The 16,332-nt window shown below is 34.8% G+C and overlaps 1 protein-coding gene across 6 annotated transcripts in view; it reads right to left on the bottom strand.

The window, feature by feature from the left end:
- Positions 1-16,332, bottom strand: part of LOC140435189 (uncharacterized) — a 1,123,409-nt gene that overhangs the window by 51,593 nt on the left and 1,055,484 nt on the right. The gene's annotated exons all lie outside the window — the stretch shown is intronic.

Genomic DNA, 16,332 nt, shown 5'->3' with positions numbered 1-16,332 from the left:
TTAGATTCAGAAGTTATCAGACTTAAAAACAAATATGAGTTCCGTATTTCATAAACATATTCATGCTGACACGAATATACACAATTCATCATCTCATCCTACACAACATAAATTGGCAGCCTAACATAGCATGTTACATATATGTACAGAAGTTTCCATGTCAAAAAACAACTTTAAGATAAAATTGAATATCACTAAGCAAATAGCAGTAAACAATGGGTACAACCAAAAAACAATAAATAAAATTTTAAACCAAAAACTACATAGGAAAGCCCTGAAATTAGTATTCCCACCACCAGAGAAAAAACCCAGTACCTTGTGCTCGATTACATATACAGGCAAGATATCAACAAAAATAGCCAAACCCTAAAAAAGACAGGAATAACACCATCTTTTAGAACAAACAACAATTTAGGCAAATATATTAAGAACAATAAGAGCCAAAAGAAAAAGCACTTACACAATGGTGTATACAAACTTAAATGTGGCGACTGCCCAAAAACTTACATCGGTCAAACTGGTAGAACTTTTAACAAACGGATAGCAGAGCACAAAAAGGCTTTTAATAATAGAAAAACGGATTCTACATACATTCTATACCATAATCATTCTTTTAATGCCATACGTTTTAGATATTAGGCTCTAAAATTAAAATTTTATAGTGACTGGGAATTTTTTATAATTCTCATGGGAATTGTAAAAAATGGCAAAAATCGCTTTATAGACTTCATTTTATTTGTATTTTTGCTGCACTTTTTACCAAATATAGAATTTTTACCGTCGAGTTGATACAAATTCTATTTAAAAATTGATTTCGTGCGCGTTACTGACATTCAAAATCGAGTTAACAAAATCGTTCTACACAAAAAATGCTAATAAACATTTTTATTCAAAATAATATCAGCTACATTTTTTATTTGAAACATTTTTTTCTACGGCGTACTTCGTAAATCGATGTTCGATGGAGGTCCGGGGGTAGAAGTGGGAATTTCTTTAGGGTCCTAATATTGACATACTACTACTATTGGCATAGTCCTAAACTTGACAAAGTTCGTCTCTGACCACTGGAGTATTAGTCCAGTCGTCAGAGAGTTGACCTCTAAAAATCATACGAACAAGCTGAATTTTGCTGAGAATATTAGTAGCTGAGGTAATTTTAAACAAAAATGTTTATAAGCATTTTTTGTGTAGAATGAACCGTTCTCTTCGAAACAACGCTTGAAGCGACCGTTGATTTTGCATATCAGCTACGCGTGCGAAATCAATGTTAAATAAAATTTGTAGCAGCTGGACGGTAAAAATTCGATATCTTTTGATCCAAATGTTCTATCGACAAAAATCAAAATGCGTTTTAAAGGCAAAATGTGCAGCTTTCGTATGCAGTTTTTGTATTTTGCCGAGAATAAACTCAGTTTTTATAAAGGTGTAATAAATTAACGTGGCGCGATTTTTGCCATTTTTTACGATTCTCGTGAGATCAATAAAATTGATCACTTTCATTGACCAGTTGTAGTAAACTTAGGTTAGGCTCTAGTAAATAAAACTTTATAGTGGCCAGTCAATGAAAGGGATAGATTGTATTGATCTCGTGTGAATCATAACAAGTGGCAAAAATCGTGCCATGTTTATTTATTTAACACTTGTATAAAATCTGAGTCTAGAATCTAGAAACTCATACTACTTTTGTAGACCTGCAAAATCATATGACAACATCCCCTTAACAAAACTGTGGACAACGTTGAAAAGATCTAACATCAACCACACATTGATAAATGCTGTACAAGAACTATATAGAGACTCAAAGGCACAGATAAAAACAGGAAAATATCTAGCGGAAGAATTCCTGGTTACAAAAGGCTTGCGACAGGGATGCTGTATCTCACCAACCTTATTCAAGATATATGTTCCAGCGGCATTGAAAAGATGGAAAAGAAAGGTGCATAGGATGGGTATAGAGCTTAGCAATGAATGTATATACACTCCAGTTTGCTGATGACCAGGTAGTGCTAGCGACCGACAGGGAAGAAACAGTAGTACATGCTTAGAAAACTGATAGAAGAATATAACGACTGGGGAATGAATGTCAATACAACAAAAACCAAATATCTTTGTATTGGAAACGAGTCAGATAACATAGACCTCGAAAACGGACAACATATTTCGTGCTGTCAGAGCTATGACTACTTGGGTGTTGCCTTTGACAATACAGGAACTGATACACGGGAATCACTCAAGCAAAGAAAGTCTTAGGATGTCTGAATGGTATACTGTGAAGTAAAGAGATAACGAAAGGAAGAAAATTTAATATATATGAGACCATGAGTAAAACTACTCTTCTTTATGGCGCTGAAACATGGAGAATTAGTGAAAAGAACAAAAAGCGAATAGAAGCAGTAGACATGGATGCAACGAGAAGATCTTTAGGTATTTCCAGACGAGACCGAATCAGAAATGATGTAATAAAACAACGTATGGGAATAGAAGGAAATATAACTCAAGATATAGAGAAGAAACAATTAAGGTGGCATGGGCATGTTCAACGGATGTCAGCAACAAGACTCTCCAAAAAAGTAGTAGAATGGCAACCGATAGGTCGACGGAAAAGAGGAAGACCCAGATTAGAATGGCAACACGGAGTAAACAAGTCCATGAGCGAAAGAAATTTAACAACAAACGACTGCGAAGATAGGAAGAGATGGTGTTTAGGTATCGGACAACGTCGAAAGACGTTCTAAACCGATGTATATATATATATATATATATATATATATATATATATATATAAAATCTGAGTTTATTTGCCGCAAAATACAAAAACTGCATGCAAAACCTAAACTCTTTACCTTTGAAACGCATATTGATTTTTGCCGATAGGTGACTTGAATCAAAGGATATCGAATTTTTACCGTCGAGCTGATTTTTCTGAATTTTATTGAACATAGATTTCGCGCGCGTAACTGACATGCAAAATCGACGGTCGCTTCAAGGGTTGTTTCTAAGAGAACGGTTCATTCTACATAAAAAATGCTTATAAACATTTTTATTTAAAATTACCTCAGCAATATTTTTTATTTGAAACATTTTTTTCTATGGTGTACAGATTCTGTGTAAATCGTGTTTTTTGTGTTTTTACTCCACTGCGTGGGTGGTTTTAGGGGGAAGCCCGGGCTTGGCTTTAGCTTGTTCGTATGATTTTTAGAGGTTTAGTAGCATTTTCGTCTCTGACGACTGGAGTATATTGGAGATATCAGTCTACGTAATCCAGAAATATATAATATACTCACAAAATATACTGTAGATGAAAAAATATTGCATAAGCCGTGATAGGAAAACAACAACCAGAACAACAAAAAATGTTTCACTTGTAAACTGTCAATTTCTTATTCCAACAGTTCAATATTGATTAAGCTATGGTTTTTAATATTAAATATAGACAATTATTTTAACAACTCAGATCTGCTAGATGGCGCGTTGCATGCTCCTCATATATAAATTATTCAATGACCCGTCAAAATTATTCCGTCACCCTTTCTCCCTAGATACAAGGTCCTAACCAACCAAACACAATAACCATAACGGTTATGTTATCTGCTCTCTCTGTGGGAGTTTAATTGGGACAAGTTTCCGGATGCGGTTTTTTCCTTTCTAGCTCGTTAACCTAAATTAATTTATTGATCAATTAAAGACCTACGTTTTTGTCGTATTCGTAATTTAATTTCAGAGCCTGAAGGATTACCGTTGGCAATATACTAAGTTGCAAATTACATGTGTGTCTTTTATATCTTGCATAGAGGGCGCTAATCAAATCAAATCAAATACCAGTACTAAAAATTATTTTTTATTTTTAGTTAATCTAAATCCAAAATTTCAGTGCGATAAGTGCAGTGTCTAGCTAGAATAAACTAAGAAAGTAAAAATTAGTCGAAGAATTGAATTAAATAGTGAACATTGTTGTGTAATAATTTTTCTAAATTTTGAAACTTAAAATTTCAAAAAGAGTTTCATTACCGAGTCGATTTCTGTTTTTGATGATGAAGCACCATATCAGTCAACAACTTCTCGTTGTTATGAACAATTCAAACATGGATGAATTAGTTTTAACGATGATCAAGAGTAGCTGTACCAAAAACGGCAGTCACTAAGGAAAATATCGATGCTAAGCTTGTCTACTCGACATCTCGTGAAATAGACATTATTGGGAATTTCGAAGAAATTAATTCAAAACATGTTACAAAATGAATTGTGCGATTTGTGATGTTGCTTCAAAGCTGGGTACTCAAAAACCGTGTATATCATCGAGGATTTGTAGCTTATAAGAGCCAGAAAGGAAACAAAAGCAGTCGGTGTGTATGTTCCAATAAAAAATATGTACTGCAAAAAAATATTAAGAAGGAATATTTGTCTCGAAAGTAGTGTCATATAACAATTCCTCTATAAGATCGTAGAACTGTTACTGCTGATCGGTACACAATCATTTCTTTGCACTAAGTCACCGTAAATCGAAAAAGTTTAAGGCATTTAAAAATTATAATAGATTATAGATACTTATTGCCAGTGAGATTGGAATGATGTGATTATTTTTTGATGATTTAGTAATGATAGAGGACAAAAAGGCAACAAATCGATTAAGAGAAGAGTTTCTATAGATAAAAGACATTGTGCTTTTGGTATAGCGCAAATGTCATGGCCTTCAAAGTAGATGACACTTTGGTACGCTAACCACTTAAGTGGGAAATAATCAGGAGACATTTGTTGGACTAGCGTCTTTGATTTTATATTCAGCCCGAATGTCTGATGAGGCAGGGATGCTGAAATGATGTCATAATACTCTACTTTACCTTTTTAATTTTCCTGTTGCTGCTGGGAGTTCCCAATGCAAAATATCTAGAGACAATTATTGCTCTAGCTACGTATCAACGAAAATAACCTACCAAAAAGGTTCAAACCAGACACCGTCATGTGTGTTTTATTGTCTTGAATACTTAGATGTATCACATATTGGTTATGGCGGCCAAAATAAAAATAGAACCAACAGAACAAAGTTAGCTGCTACGCGCCCCCAAAAATATTGAAGAAGTAGACATAATCTTTTCCGTACGAGGCCATTCCTTTATATTACCAGACTTTTTATTTAGACTGTGAAGATTTTGTTTCAATAAAACAAAAGACTCCAACAACTAACTGGAAATATTGGCGGGGAATATCAAACCGGTTTCTCACAAGGAAGATCTACAACCGATCAGCTATTCACAGTGAAACAAATTCTAAACAAATCGTGGGAATATAAAAATCGTAGGAATACATAAAAACACACACTGGAGATCGAGAGTCAAGGTCTACAAAACTATTATCAGATCAATAGTATGTTATGGATGAGAGACATGGGTGATGACAGAAGACACAAAACGAAAGTCTTCGAAAGAAAAGTCCTAAGGAAGATATTTAGACATATTAATGAAAACTAAGTATGGAGATCCAGGTACAACCATAAACTCTATCAACTGTTCAAAGAGACACCGATCTCAGAATTCGTTAAACTTCATAGACTTCGATGGGCTGTTTATGTAGTGAGAATGGAGACCGAAAGATTGCCAAAAAGAGCCCTGGATAGTAAGATGCAGGGTGCAAGACCAAAAGGAAGGCCACAGAAAAGGTGGGAGGATGAAGTGGGGTGCAAAGTTTGCTAGACGTCAGAACCTGCAGAAGATCGGCGCAAGACCGACAAAGTTGGAGAGACAGAGAGAGAGAGAGAGAGAGAGAAGATTTTAAGAAACAAGAAGTTATTAAAGTTAAATAAAGAAATGTAATTATATAAGGGATAGAGATAACCCCATATAGATATAAAGATAAAGATAATGAATAAATACAGACACATAAAATGTGAGATACGAAGAATACAGAACGGCAGATATGGACAGAAGAGAAATAGAAATATTATCTCCGAAAATCTTGAAAGGTATAGAGTTATCTTTTTATATATCCCTTACACAAATTACACAATACACTCTAATAGTGCTTTAATTTTAAGGAAAACAGATTCTTTTCGATAAAACATTCGAGTTAGAGTAATTTTTTTGTTATAAAACGATACATCCCGTATAGTTAACTCTACGGGCGGCTACATCCTAAGGTCGATTTCTCTTTACCCTTCTGGGACATTACACGCACTATCTCTTCTTCCACTAATTAAACTTTATCGGTTTTATGACGTCGGCCGACAACGACGACAGAGGCGGAAATCGCATTAACTGGATGGCGAAGTGTCTTTCCTTTCGTTGTCAGCTGATTTTTGACGAATTCTTAGTTCAACGAGACCCGTAAAAAGTAAATAGACGGGTTCGACCTCGTTAACTTGATAGCACTGCGTTGAGAAGAGTATTAGGAAGTGTTTTAAATTTTAGCGACTAGTACAGTAAGAAAAGTTGATATATATTTTGAATAATAGTAGTTTTTTCTGGGATATTTTACTTAAGAAATAGACCAAACATTTTTTTCGTTTAGATTTTTTATTCTAGATTTAATATAAAAATTAAACCCATGATTAAGGCGGTACATCAATTTAATATAACTATAAAAAATACCAGAATTTAATTTAACAAGATCACATTATGAGCGGCTGCTATTAGAGTAGAAAAAAAAAATAGTAAAACATGAAGAAAGACCAGAACATTACGTTTAAAACATTATACTCTCCCAACTCAGTGGCGGCTGGTGTGGTAAAATTTTTGGTAGGACAAGCCAGCAAATTACATATAGCTGTGTAATCAGTGACGGATCCAGAGGGAGGGGTCACGGGGTCATGACCCCCCCCCCAACTAATTGTTTAATGATTTCTCTGTTCATTTTAACTTCTGCGTTGTATCTAATTTTTGAGATTTTTGATTTTTCATCTAGCAAATCGCGAATAGAAAACGCCCTCTTCTGTACATCCTTAAAGGACAGGAAATTACTTAAATGTTCCTTGCAACTGGAATATTTTTTTTAAGGAGGCAGACATATTTTTTAAATCAAAGTATCCTTTACAGTTCTATACACATTTCTTATTAGAAAATTTCAAACATGGCCAACAATATAGTCTGTTTTTCGTAATACTTCCAGACAACCATTTGTAGACATCATACCAAGAGAAATTAAAAGTACGCACCTTTTTCCCATCTTTTTGGTCAATACGCAATGTTGGAGTAAACCTTTCATTCATAATAATTTTTTTTCTACCAATTTCAGTTCTTCTAGATAATGGCGATTCCAATAGTGAAATAACAATGTCCAAACACTCACTATAAACATTACTATTGCAACCTGGTAAAGCGCCATAAAAACTCATTTTTATGTATCAGTTATAAAACAATCTCATATATAAGTTTCATACAATCAGGCGATATAGAAATCACGCAAATGTGATTTTTTTCTTCGAATTTTACGAATTTTTTAAAATTTATTTGGGCAACCGTGTACTTGTTTGCAATTGTGTTGTTTGTTTAAAAATATGTTACAATTATAGATTATGTTACATATTTTTTTATCATAATTTAAAAGAAAATTTATATTACAATTCGATAATAATTACGTTACAAGTGACAACGTTTGTCGTCGTAGGCCCGATCGTCTGGTGCCTAAACAGCAAGCGTAAACACGACGATATAAATCGTTGTCCGGCAAGCTGCTTACTTCAAACGCTTTTTGTATGGGGGGGGGATCTTATGTGAGCTAGGTCGGCCAGTTCCGGTCGGGCCTATTAATGATATTTAAAATGCCTTAATACGATTCGATGCTTTCTGTGGTAATATAATAATATAGTTGTTTTAACGGACGCTAATGTATTGAGTGATTTAGTACATTTAAAAGTTATTTACATGTATTAATATAATTTTTGAATATATGTTTTTCAATTTTAAAGCTCTTAAAATTATTGGGTAGGCCCGGCCTATCCTGCCTACCTTCAAAAGCCGCCACTGTCCCAACTCCTGTTATTCTTAAAAAAAATAAATATAATAGCTATACAGCTATAATAGCTGTACATAGATGGTCTCATGCCAGAGTGAACTATGTATACTTTCTTCGTTTTTACTTTTTCATTAAACTTTTGAACACATAGTTCAAAATGAACTATGTGAATAAAACAAAACATCAGCTGGAAACTAATAAATTCTATTTAGCACAAGGGTGATAGTACTGGTTGTCATATGCCACAGTGAACCATCATCCGGTCCAAGATGACTTCCCGTGGACATAGTTCACATTGTCATAACATTGTTGATAGAAATTCTAGTGAAGATGAACTCGCTGATTTTAGTAGTGGGTCTTCAGATGATTACCATCCAAGTTCTGATTCGGATATTGCAGAATCAGGTAAGATAATAATATTTATTAACTTAAAACTTTATTATAAAAGTATGGTTCTGTTTTGGAATGTTTCTTTTGCCAAAGTGAACCATGTGAAAATGTATCTCTTTCAGTGTCAGCTGGGAGCGCTAGTGAAATATTAGCAGTTGTATAGACGTACCAAGATGGTTTTTACCTATCTATATTAGAATGAAGCAATATATCCCATCATTTTTGTATTGGAATTGTAAAAAAATTAAAATCACATAGTTTACTTTGGCAAAAGAAAATGCAAATTGTCTGTCATAGGCATAGTGAATGTGTGTTTAAAAGTATTTTTTATGCATTATAACATAAAAAAGTAATGTTACTTGTAAAATATTTACATATATAAAATATTAATAATTTTGTGTTTTGCAGATAAAGAAAATACCAGAGATCAGGAAGAGTCTAAAAACAAGAAAAGATAATCTCATCCTATGAAGTGGAAAAAAATATTCGCAAGGAAAAAAGGGCAGCTGGTAAAGAATGTCATTAATTCAGGTATTGTCATACACTCTAAATCTTTTAATGACTATTTCTACAATTGCAAGATGAAATGCCAAAATAAGCTTACAACACAGCAAAAAGAAAGTTTTTTTAGTTTGTTTTATAACGAGTCCCAGTCTTGGGAAACTCAAACAAGAATAATAAGTGGAACTGTAAAATGTAGAACGATAATATGACGTCGTAAAAGACTGATATTTAAAAAAAAAACAGGAAATCGTGAATTTTATATCCCTTCTGAAAACGGAGATATTAAAGTATGCAAAAAAATGTTTATGGAAATATTACAAATCAATACTAGTAGAGTACATCGCGCTTTGCTTAAGAAAAAAAGTGGAAATTTAAGTGATCTTAGAGGAAAAAGAGTGCCTCATAACAAAACTTCACCATCCACAATGGATTAAATCAAAAATAACATACAAAGTTTCCCTACCATAGTAAGTCATTACTGTACAACTCAATCCCAGAAAAGATACTTGCGATCTAAATATTGCTACTATTATTTAATGAGGTGTTAATAAACCTGATTATAAACAAAAATAATGATTTATTTATACTTCTCATGCAAACAGAACTAAATGCTAAAAAGTTTGCCAAAGTGAACCATGTACTGCAAACACTGATAAAAGAGCCTTAAAAGTAGACAAAATCATGTACTGTTACTAAAAAATTCAAAGAAATGTTCTCTTGAATAGGTCTTAGAACCTTTATACTTTAAACAAGATTATAATATATTGTGTATATTTTACAACACCTGTATAACTTTAAATTGTCGTACTGAAAACTTTCAATTTCGGCTTTTGGTTCACTCTGTTATGAGGCCATCCATTATATAAAGTAACGGAAGGAACGAGGAAAAACAGGACTTTATAATTGTGTACTGTATTATTGTATTATAAACAACAATTAAAATCTGAGTTTATTGCAATATAAATCGAGAATGCCTTTCCTACACATTTATTACATTATATATAAAGTGATTGTCCCAAAAATTCCTTGTAGAACACAGCCATGCGGATTTTCCCGCATGTACCTGATAACAATCACAGCTCGATGACTCATCGGCCAATAACCAGGCTGAAACTGACAAATTCACCATACTACCTACAAGCCCCGATTATTTGTTGTGTGTGTAGTGTATGAGCGCAAGCAAGTAGCAGATTATGTTGCCTGTATAAACATGCAAAGGGTGGATTTCAACCGGAACTGTTGTCGTCTGCCCTTCTGGTAATATTTCAGCTACAGATATTGATTTGAAGTGTGCAAATAAGTATATGATAGTGGATAAGTCCCTTTAATAGAGCAGCTAGATTTTAGATTGGTCAATAACGTTCAGAATTAGAGACATATAGATCTATATAACGAGCGATCCACAATTATTTTCATCTAAGCTTTTCGAGTAAAAAATTACGAATGTCTTCATTTAATTTGAATTTGTATCATTGGTTTATAAATTAATTTTGACTGTTAACTTGTAAAACATCAAAAAATCAGCCAAAACCTTAATATTAATCAAAAATATAAATATTATCAAAATATAAGTACAGCAAACGCCAGTTAACTTGGCGAAGGAAATTAAAAAAGTAGTAATATTTTTTCGCAAGCTTTAATATATCATTAGAAAGATGAAATTGTTATTATTTTTTTAGCCAATTTAAATAGAAAGCCACTGGTTTATACTATCTCTTTAATTTAACATACAAACACAATAATAATTATGACTGAATTAAATTAAGAAATAAAATTACGTTGATATTGTCTTTCATATTAGATGGAGGGTATTGTATAAATAAATGTAACACAGTCATTATTTAATTTTGACATTTTGGTTTTATTATAACACTAATACGAGTATCAGGTGTAGAAAAATAGTAACTGAAAATAATTTTCTAATGGTTAATTTTCTTCATCTTCATCATCAGAAGAAAATTCTGTACTGGAAGATTCGCTGTTAATATTTATAATAATAGGAGCTATTTCCATGGCGTTATCAACCACTATCTCGCTGTCCATGTATTCATCTTCCTTCTTAATGACATGGTCACATCGTTTTCTCCACTCATTTGTATCAATTTTATTGAACTCTTCCTCAGCCAGTTTTTGTACGTCAGCTAATTGAAATGTAACGTTTTTCTGGCTTACATTATTTTTGACTGTAGTCCATATAAGTTCAATCGGGTTTAGGTCAGGATCACAGACTAGATGGAAATCCATATTGAGTGCTTGGAAACAGATGATAGTGTTCGACTGTCCAGTTAAGACGATTTTTGATAATTCTTTCTAAAGTTTTTATTATACAAGACAATAGAGAACAATAGAAGGACAATAGAGATAACTAATTATTAAATATTTTTAATAAACGATTTTTAGCCTTATCGGCGAGCTGGTTAATTATCAAATAAGTGATATAATCTTTCCCGGGCGCAGTAGATTTTGATATTTTAATAGCTGCATCCAGTTCTTGGATGTTTATCTGATTTTCTAGTAATTTAAATTTACTAGAATTGCATATTGTTACGTTGCTTAATTGGTCTTGAACGTATGGTGGAGCGAACTTGTCAAGTAACTCTTCTATTAGCTCTGTAAAAATTGGTTGTGTATTTGAATGATAATTTTTGTTAGCCATTTTATTAACAAACGGGCGTATTGGATATCCACTTTTTTCACAATTTCAAATAGTCTGTTGACGCAGTTAAGGGGTTTCTCAAGTTTCATAAATGCAATTCACGTATCTAGGTTAAAGTCTCTTCGATTTTTTTTTATAATGACAGCTGGTAGACTTGCCTTTTCTATCTTTAATATATTGTTAATAATTTTGGTGTATAGCTTGTATTTGGTGTATGTATACATTTCATTCAATAGATTGATACGTCTATCTCAAGGCTCCGATCTCAATTACTAACTTCTAATACTTTCGCTTTTAAAATAAAATGTACAACATTAAAATGTATATAAAATGTCTTGTGGAGTAAAAGGAAGCTTCCATTTAAGCACAATCATCCCTGCCGAACGAGCCGGGCTCCCTCAATACGAAATTCATAGGGAAGGATTTTTGTCTGTGATACTAACAAAACCAAAACGGAAGGGTTGTCGAAATTAAATGGTTTGGGAGCATGTTGTACCGGAAAGTGCATTCCTGACGAACCCTTTTCCCTATTTGTTTATCCCGTGGGAGCTACAATTTAACACATTTTGGAATTAAGTACGTATCGCTAGACAATGCATATACAGGGAAGAACCAATCTATTAGGGTGACACTTTACTAGGTGGTGGTTAATATATTTGATGAAGTCTTCTTGATAAACAATCCTTTGATGAGTAAGGTATGAATTAGAAATTTGTTAATTTCGATTTTCGCAACTTTGATTTTACAGAAAAGGACTCTTTTGACTTCCAGAGGCACTAGGTTGGCTGTGACAATTCGAATAGAGTGATTTTACTTACAAATATGTAAAAATATTAACTTATGTAATTATTAATTCGTACTGAGAAACAGGTTGTTAAATAATTTAATATTTCAGTTATTTTTTACGTAAATGTATATTCAAAAATTAGAAAGTATCTTGTCGATTAGGGTGGAACGAAAAATTCGAAGTCATTTTTTTTATGGAGCTAATGCGAAAAACTTGTGTTTTGATGTAGAATAAAACTGTAAGGAATCTATTTTGTATTGGACCCTATCATCAGATTCGGCATAATATTTCTAGATTACAACCTTGAACGAATAAAGAAATCTCTTGATTCTGGTACACAAACAGGAGCTGATGCTTCAGTTACTAACTTAACAGTGCTTTCCACGGATTGGGTATGACAGGGGCAGTTTAAGACCCCTATGTTGTTATGATTCCCAGACTCAACCATATGCCTTACATCAGTAGTAGAGCAGACGGGATTCAAACCCACTTTGGTAACCTGTCCATCAGTGTCTCCGATGTGAACGTATCGATGGCATAGTTTGACCTTGTGGGTGTACAAGAAGTACAAGAAGTGATCGACAATGACCAGAATGTTCTAAGAAGTGGTCGCTTATCGCTAGATCTCTTCTTCTCTGCTGAAGAATGTCACCTTACCTGCCTCACCTGTCTCTTTGTCACCTTACCTGTCTCAACTGTGTGTAATTACCTGTCCTGAAGAAGTGATCGACAATGACCAGAGGATAGCTGAGGAAGTGCAGAAGCTATCGTCAATGACCAGAGGGTCGTACAGTCGTAAGAACTCATCGCTTATCTCTAAATCTCTTCTTCTCTTCCTCTAATAGGTCACCTTGTATGTTGAGTGCAAAACTTATTGCTTATCGCTTTATCTCCTCTTCTTTTCGTTAAATTTGTACATGAGTTAAATTCTCTAGCTTTTAACACTCTGCGTAGTCCTAGTTCCCGTAGTTTCCGCTCATCTTTCATCATACCGAGCAATAAATTTTCAGGATGTGCAAAATAAGCGTTTCTTTGAATACCTGCATCGGCAATTTTTCTTTGGTCGACTGGTAGAAATCGTGAATAATGGATTATTCGTCATAAATGTTTTGAACCATCAGAACAGCTGGGATACAGTTTTATATAAAACCAAACTGTTGCATACACTTTTTGCATGAAACTTACTAACATAATTAATTGAGGGCTGGGATATTCAGTTTCAACATACAATCTAATCAACCGATTGGCAACTGTTAGCCACCTTGCATGTGACATTTTCCCATGTTTGTTTAAGACCCAAATCATTAGGACATTCTCCCACAGCAACTGCTTAACTTATTTGGTACAAATACTTCTAATCGGCACAAAGGTCTAGATACTGTTACGATAATTATCCTGGCCTAAAATAACCGTACATATTATGACTAATGCTGTTCTGTTTTAGACTTTACGAGAGTATTCTATTAGCCGGCAGAAATTTACCTGAAGGGACCTTCCAGAAACGGTCGAGCCGATGTAAAAATACCCGTTTGCCTTACCGTTATAATTTCGCCGCTAATCGAGAAGGCTGTTCGATGATTCTAGCGTAAAGGCAATGGCATATATAAAGGACATTTTATTTGGAAGGGACAGTTAATTCTGAAGACGCCGCGCTCGCGAATTTGTTACGTACGGATATATAATAAATTATTGTCAGATAAGTTAATATAAATAAAGAAATAAACTAAATCCGTAAGTGTTATAAATATTGAACCTTTTAATAAATTCACAACAAATGGTGCCAGAAGTGAGATCGAACATAAATTAGACTTATAATAATAATACAAGTGAATACGTAAAATAAATTGTGAAAATGACGACGATTTATGAGCTGACAGTGACTAATTTAAGAAGGCATCTTGAAGACAGAGAATTAGCTTCTACCGGAAAAAAGGCTGAGTTAGTCCAACGACTAAAGAACGCTTTGCTAGAAGAAGGACTAGATCCAGAGACTTATATATTTGAAGATGCTGTGATCTCGTCGATTTCGAAATTAGAGAACAAAGTTTCTGGTGACATCGCATCATTAGAGAACAAAGTTTCCGGCGACATCGCTTCTTTGGAAGACAAAGTTTCTAACGAGATTTCTTCGCTGGAAAGCAAAGTCTCTGCTAATATCTCTTTGGAAATCTCCAAAGTAACTTCTGAGATGTCTGCCCTCGACAATAGAATGTCTTCGCTAAAAAACCAAGTTGCTGCCGATATGTCGGCCTTCGAAGAAAAGATTAAAGAGATAGAAAGGAAGATGGAGGAAACAGGGACAGCAGAGAGAGGAAACAATCCAATTAGAGTAGAGATAAAAGAAGACGAGACGAAATGTAAGTTGGAAACACGGCCGAAATTTGAAGGAAGTGGAAGTTCTGTGCATGTCAAAGTCCCAACTTTCGACGGAAAATCGTCATGGAACAACTACATGAAACAGTTCGAATCAGCTGCAAGAGCGAATGGATGGTCTGAAAAAGAAAAGGCTATAAACCTGACTATCGCTCTTCGAGGAGATGCCTTAGATGTGCTTCAGACCATAGCAGTAGAGGAGACCGATGATTTCGAACAACTGAAGAAGAGGTTAAATATGCGATATGGCCACGAACATTTGGAGCATGTATATCAGTCGCAGCTTAAAAATCGTAGACAGAAGAAAGATGAGGCTCTTCAAGAATATGAGGTAGATATTGCCAGATTAGTACGATATGCTTATCCAACAGCTCCCGAAGACATGATGGAAAAATTGGCCGTTCAAACGTTTATTGATGGTCTTCGTGATCATGAAATGCAGAGAACACTACGATTAGCTCGTCACAAGACGCTGGTTGATGTCTTATCCGCCGCCCTCGAATACGAGTCAGCTACGCAGGCCTCTGGCGGGTACAGTAAAGTTAGGACTGTAAAAGAGGAAGGAGACGAAGATAAACTTGACCAGCTCTTTAATTTGATGAAAAGCATGACATGCAAGAAAAAGAAGACCATAAAATCAAGAAACTCACCATCAGGAAAACCAGAACGAGTCAACCTTAGGGAGGCAGCTTCGACCCGGAACTCTTCCAAAGACCCTCTCATACTAATAGCTTCTTTGAAATGTCGTGAAGATAGTGTATATGTAGATGGAGACATAAATGGTAAAAAGCATACGTTGTTGGTGGATACCGGAGCGACCAGAACCATTATACGCCCGACAGTTATAAACAGCCGAAAGAAACTGTTACCAACGAGGTTGCGACTTCGGACCGCTACAGGTGAAAATGCCAACATTCATGGAGAAATCCAGGTACAATTGGGAATTGGAGCAGAAAAGTTCGTCCATACTGTTATAGTTGCTGACATCGAAGAGGATGTTATATTAGGAATGGACGTAATGAATATGCATGGATTCCAATTGGATTTTAAGAATAAGGTAATCAAAGTTGGCAACGAGGAGGTATTTCTCCATCCACATAATGACAACACTGTGCAAGCAGCCATTACAGAAGATACAGTCGTGCCTGCGAGAAGCGAAACGATCATAGTAGCGCGGCTACAGGGAATTGTGGACGAAGGGAGACCTGTTATGATGGAGCCTTGGAACCACGACGATGAGGTTGGCCGTGGAATCATAATTGGAAAGGAATTGGTGACTTCGGCTAAAGAAATTCCTGTGAGACTTATCAATGTCAACGACTACCCAGTGACCATAAAGAAAGAGACAAAAGTAGGAACTTGTGTACCTGTGACATCCATAATCCGTCAGGCGACAACATCTGATAATTCCAACGACAAATTCGACCAAATGGTTGCAGTTGCAGGACAGTCTCTAAATCAGATGGAGAAAAGGAAATTAAGGGAATTTCTGCGGCAGTATCGTGATATTTTCGTACCGAAAGGAGGAAAGACGGGAAGAACTACCGTTGTTAAGCATAAAATTGATACTGGTAATGCTAAGCCAATTCGTCAAACAGCTCGACGATTACCACAGGCGAAGAGAGAGGAAGCTGAAACGATTGTTCAGGAAATGAAGAAAGACGGGGTGATAGAACCT

Source organism: Diabrotica undecimpunctata, chromosome 2, assembly GCF_040954645.1.
Source record: "Diabrotica undecimpunctata isolate CICGRU chromosome 2, icDiaUnde3, whole genome shotgun sequence".
Taxonomy (NCBI): Eukaryota; Metazoa; Arthropoda; class Insecta; order Coleoptera; family Chrysomelidae; genus Diabrotica; species Diabrotica undecimpunctata.
The sequence above is the reverse complement of the archived record's forward strand: the minus strand, read 5'-3'. Positions and strand labels throughout refer to the sequence as shown.